Source organism: Vicugna pacos, chromosome 3, assembly GCF_048564905.1.
Source record: "Vicugna pacos chromosome 3, VicPac4, whole genome shotgun sequence".
Taxonomy (NCBI): Eukaryota; Metazoa; Chordata; class Mammalia; order Artiodactyla; family Camelidae; genus Vicugna; species Vicugna pacos.
Window position 1 is genome coordinate 42,450,684 of NC_132989.1, and position 6,000 is coordinate 42,456,683.

The 6,000-nt window shown below is 46.4% G+C and overlaps 1 protein-coding gene across 1 annotated transcript in view; it reads right to left on the bottom strand.

The window, feature by feature from the left end:
• The window catches only part of KCNN2 (potassium calcium-activated channel subfamily N member 2), a 364,774-nt gene extending 362,794 nt beyond the window's left edge, over positions 1–1,980 (bottom strand). Inside the window, exon 1 of the mRNA XM_072958084.1 lies at positions 1,900–1,980. The gene's annotated coding sequence lies outside the window, so the exon portion shown is untranslated. The remainder of the gene's footprint in view (positions 1–1,899) is intronic.
• Positions 1,981–6,000: the final 4,020 nt, after the last annotated feature.

A 6,000-nucleotide genomic window follows, 5' to 3' on the forward strand; every position in this document is an offset into this window, starting at 1 on the left:
TATTGCAACTATGTATATTCCTAAGTAGTAGGGTTTTTTCATTTTAGTAATTTTATTATTATAAGATTATCATGCTATAATCTTTCAACCAATTTTCACATATTATATTGCTTACATCCAATCATATCGCTATGTGTCACTTAGTCTATTCATTTTTGACTGCTGTATAATATTCCTCTGTGTGACAATATTACACTGTTCATCTATTCCTTGATGATGGAGTTCTTTTATTTTTTTCATTTTTGGGAACCAGACTGTTATGAATATTCATGGACATGTCTCCTGTTGAACATGCACAACAGTTTTTAAGAGATATAAATCTAAAAATGAGTTGGACTTTGGATCACAGGTGTATGAATATTCAAATTGGGCTATAATGCCCACTGTTTCCCAAAGTCATTGTGCCCGTTTATAGACTCCTACCCACAAAGCTTTAAGGTCCTGTGGATCTACATCCTCTTCAATCACTTGATATTGTCAATCTTTTTAATTTGGGGCCAACCAAATGAATGTACAGGGGACACCCAGTGTGACTTCAATTTGCACTTCTGTAATTACTGAAGGTAATAATTATCATATGTTCACTAGCTATTTGCATTTCCTCTCCTCAATGCTTTAAGGTCTCAGCATGAATGTTCCCACTACAAAGAGAACTTCCCTGCTGGCTCTCCATATGAAGGTCATTGCTCTCTAGTATAATACTCTGTTCTCTTTCCTTTGTGGCATCTACCACTATCTGAAGTTATCTAGTCTGTTTGCTGATATATTGTCTGTCTCTCTCAATTAAAATATAAGATCCAAGGATCTTATTCACTTATTCACCTTGTTCACTACTGTATCTCAGGGTGGATGGATGAATATGTGATGACAGAGATATGTAGTGGGTTAAGAGTTGTGGTCCAGAGTCAGACTTCTGAGTTTCAATCTCAGCTTCCCCAATTAATGGCTGTGTGATTATGAACAAATTACTTAAATCATCTGTTCCTGAGTTGCCCCACATGTTAAAAAAGAAAAAGAAAAAGGAAAGAGATAAATAGGAATCCTTCACGGAGTTCTAATTGCTCATGAGAAAAATCCCACAAATATAGTAAGTGCTTGATAAATGGTTATTGTGATTAATGTGTGATTATAGTTACTACTTCATGGCATGAGAGCACAGGGGCACCAGACCAGCCTGGATCTAAGGAGCTTTCTCCTCTCCCACATGTTCTACACCCGCCTGGTCTTGCAGACACCTATTCCTGCAGCCTAGAGGAAAGGAGAGAGGCTCTGGGAGGAAAATTGGGGGGAGGGGCAGCTTATTTTCAAGAAAATGCTCTGGTCATCCCACACATAAAGAAGTTGAATAACAGCACAGAGTGCTCAACAAGGCTTGAGAAAGAAATGATTCCTAAACCATCAACCCCTACACCCTAGAGCCCGAGCATTACATCACACACAGGGTCACCACATTCTCCACTCTCTCCCTTCATTTTGGTTCATAATTCCAAAGAGGGAGAATGGAAGTTAGAAACAGAGATGGCAAAGAAATTAAAGTAGGCTGCATTAAGAAAAGGGGCAGCAGGAAACTCGGGCAAGGGAGAAAGGAGAGTAGGCGCAAGAGATGGAGGGGAGATGGGAAATTTCAAGTCGTACTGTGGCATCTGCGTATAGTGCAGAATAAGAAAATGCTGAAAATAAGGACATGAGGGAGTCCCTCCACCCCCTACCCACCCAGGGTAATTTTTCTTTATCAGGTATGTGTGGGGGCAGGGAAAAGGTGAAACAGAAAGAGGCCTGGGGAAGGGGATGGGGAGGGGAAGCCCAAGGCAAACTTCATTTCATCACCTTGCCTAGGGGGAGGATGGTCCCCATTAAATCTGGTGTCCCCAGTCAATGTCACCTTAGTCTCCAGCTTACCTTGTTCTGCAACCAGGAGCCCCTCTCCATTTGGAGCCTTCCCGGTCTCAAAGTGGTAAATGCGGCCTTGCTTAAATGCGCCAGGAGGCAAAGCCGAAGTGAGATTCCACTGAGAATTCCAGCAGGTTCACTGGGAGAAACTGTTTCCATTTGAGAAGGATCAGGAGTCCTGGCCAGGGACCAGCTGCCACTTGGGGTGTCAAATTCCGTGACAGTTCGCTGCCCGGGAGAATGACGCGCCCCTCCCTGCTCCTCCTCTCCGGGGCTCTGAGCACCCACCGGGGGAGCCCGGGCGCGCGGGGGGCCTGGCCGGGTTCGCGCCGCCCACTGGTGGCTGCTCGGGGTCCACCTTCGGGGAGCCCAGCTCCCACTAGCTGGTCCCTGCTTCAGCACCGACCTTGCTGAACACTGAACCTGATCGCAGGATGCCCTGCCAGGACTGGGAACTCCCTCCTCCAGTCCTTGGCTGGCAGGAACAAGCCCAGACGGCGGGGGCCCGGAATGCTCAGGGTATTGCCGACCTTGAGGCTACCGAGGGGGAGTGCTTGCGCCAAAAATAACACACGCGCGCGCAGACACACACACACAGCTCTTGATAGTTCCCTCCCAAGGAAAGTAACTGTCCAGTAAGCAGCACGCGCGGAGATAACCCTACACTGAAATATGACAGCCAACACCATTCCCAAGACCAAATTTGGGATGATTTTAATCTAAAGGCATGGATTTCAGCCGCTCGGTTTTTTTTTCTTTTCTTTTCTTTCTTTTTTTTTTTTAAAGGCATGGAACAAATTCCCTCTCTCGTGTATTTTCAGGCCGAATTACAAGTGTTAACCAGAGCTTGAGGGGAAAGAGAGGGAGGGAGAGGAATCCCAGACTGTGGTTTTCCCAGTACAGGATCAGAAGCGTATCTGCATTTCCCTTTGCAGCGTATTCGCCATCACACCCTACCCGCTGCAGCCCGGAGCTGCCCGGCATCGCGGCGGTTAACGCCGCCCGCCCGCCGCCGCCGCCACGGCCGCCGCGCAGGCTTCCCCGGCCGTGAGCGCGCAGCTGCGGCGCCGGAGGGATGGGGAGGGGAGGGAGGGGAGAGCCCGGGATCTCCTGCCCGCTCCCCCTCCGGAGGGCGCTTCCCGCCCCGCTCTATTTATAGCTCTACTCCAGCTGCTGCAGGGAACTCACCAGCCGCGCTGAGCGTTGAGAGCTGGGAGAGCCTTCCAGAGACAGGGGGTTTTCATGCATTCTGTGAATGGCAGAAATATCTCTAGCCTTCGGGATTTTGATTGCTTCTGTGCAGTCTGTCTTTCATTTGTTACATTTCCAAGTTAAAAAAAAAAGAGAGAGAGAGAGAGTAAGAGAGTCAAGAGGATTTGAGACAGGTGAACTGCAGACAGGTGGTGTGTCATGTTGGGGACCTTTTGTTATCAGGTGCCAAGTTTTAAAAAAATCCTCCATGGATTCACTGTCTTCAGGCTCATTTCATATTTTCTGCAACACTCAACCTGTTTGGGTTTTTGTCTGTCAGTCTCACACACGGTCAAAACAGGTTGAAGGGACTCTAAGAGCAATGAAGGATCACATCCTCTGTCATCCAATTGCGGGCTTACTGAGGGTCTCAGGGCTGTCTGTCAGCATGATACACACATCTAGATAGTCTCTGTATCAAATCCTACACTGACCCTTCACAAAAAAAAAACAGGGTAGTTATGGTGTCACATATGGGTTCCTGGCCCCAGTGGATACTGGTGATACGGGAGAAACCATGTGTGCTCCTATTCTTACCCTCATCATACAGAAGGCTCCCAAGCTCCTTCATTCAAATACTCCTTCCTGAAACAGTTCCTGAGCCCCTGTGCTGTGTAAAGCCCCTGAGAACCCCTAGGTGCTTCAAAGGCACACGGAACAGCATCTGACCTCAGAACTCAGCCCTGAAGGAGGGCTCTGTTTATGAGACGTGGAAGGATGCCTGGACCTCATCAAAGGGCACTCGTGCAGGTCAGAAGTGGGGGTGCTAAGCCCACCAGCCCTACCCCTCTTCTTCCCTGTCATCCACCTTCCAGTCTCTGTGTTTTCCTTTTAGAGCTGATCCTAATACAGTAAGACGTTATTATTTACTTAACTGTACTCAATCAGAATGATCCTGGAACAGGGCTTCTAATTAATTTAACTTTCCAGTCATCTGCGGACTAAGTGGAAACCCCTTTTGATTCAAATTCCCTGCTGTTGAAACATTTTTTCCTGTGTTCACTTTCCTGCCCTAGAACAGAGAGGGTCCTGAATATATTATTTCTGGGATGAGTCAGGATCCAGGAGTCAATCAGGGAAATACAAGAGAAGGCCTTAGAGCACCATGTGCTGAGTTCGTCCTGGCTGTTTATACGATCTTATTGAATTTACTTTACCTGTTTGTGCTTCAATTCCTTATCTGTAAAATATGAGTAAGAGTAATAGTAAACATTTCATAGGGTTCTTGTGAGATTCAATGTGATCACCTACTGAAGTTGCTTAGGTGAGTGCCTGGCCAGTGGTAAAGCTCAACAGACACGAACTATTATTATTACTGCACAAATATGAGCTAGAGTTGATTTGGTTGAATTTGTACAAAGAAGCATTTAAATAAAACCTATTTTATCTATGTAAGTCCACAATGTAAGTAGGGTTTCCTTTTCATTGTACTAAAGCAGATCCCTGAGGGCGTTCCATGTATACAGGAGGCTCCTGGTCACTAACCCTACACTGTCTTCTTCCAGGGAAAGAAGACATCCCCTCAAAAGGCCTTTAAAAAGTCCTGCTGCTAATCTATATAAGATACACTTTGACACCCGGGGTAAAGAATCGCCGGCTTAGAGTGGTTCATTGCTGTCCTGGGGATCGTACTTAGAGATATGAAAGTTTTTTAAACATAAAAACACTCTGTGAAGTTTTCCAAGGGAGTACTAAGGGAAAGTATTTCTATTTAGCTAAAAACTCAAAGATCAACACAAGTTTGTACAGTTTCTTTTTCCCCCTCCTAAAAAATTAGGCTCTAGAAGGTAGTAACTGGGTTCTGTAAAGTGTATGCCTCTGACAGAAAGGATTAGTTATCCACCCCAATTTCACTCTCCCTTTCAAAAGAAGAGGACCCCTGATTTTTAGACATGCAGCCAGATGCGCTCTGCATGTTCTGGCCAATGAGCTGTAAAATAAAGCGGCAGATGGAAGCTTCCAAGAAACCTCCCCCAAGATACCTGGCGGTGGTGGTTTCGTACTGTTTTCTCTATGGTCCGGGGCCAGGATGAGGCACAGGAGAAATCCGCACAAGGTTTGGAAGGCAGAAGTGAAGCGGCGGCCATGTTTACCCTGGGAAGGTCAGTGTAAAGTCAGGTGTCTTTGCAGCCTGTGCAGCTCCTCGCAGATCTGCTGGCTCATCTTGTCAGCATGACATAGCAGCTGGGTCTGCCACAGCTCCTGCTGGATCCTACTGCTTCTCCAGCTCCTGGACAAAGCGTGCTAGCTTCATAACAAAGGGTGCCAGCTTTTCCTCCACGTCACCAGCCTCGTCAGAGTTGGAGGTTTGGAGGTGGTTAGAGATGAGGGCAAGTTCCACTTCGTCTTTCATCCTCATGGGTTCCAGGGCATCCTTGTTCTCTCTCACCTCAGGTCTGTGTCAGTCAGGGCTCTGCCAGACAAACAGAACCAGCAGATGATATAAATTAAGAGAAATATTGCAAGGAATGGGTTTACACCAAGACTTGGCTATACAAGTTCAAAGTCTGTAAGGTGGATCATCAGGAAGGGCAGGCTGGACCTCTCAAGTAGTCCAAAAGTGAAATTTCTTCTTCTGGGAAGCCTCAGTTCTACCTTTCAACTGATAGAATCAGGCCCACTTAGATTATCAAGGATAATTTTTCTGACTTAAAGTAAACTGATTACAGAGTTTAGTCACATCTATAGAATACCTTCACAGCAGTTGACTGGATGACTGGGGGATGATAGCCTAGCCAAGCTGACATATGAAACTGACTGAAAATGTCCATCTTTCTTTCTAAATGGCCTGTCCTGCTATCTTCCAGGACCACACAGAGAACCGACACAGAACATAAACAGTTGAACCCATGCCCACGG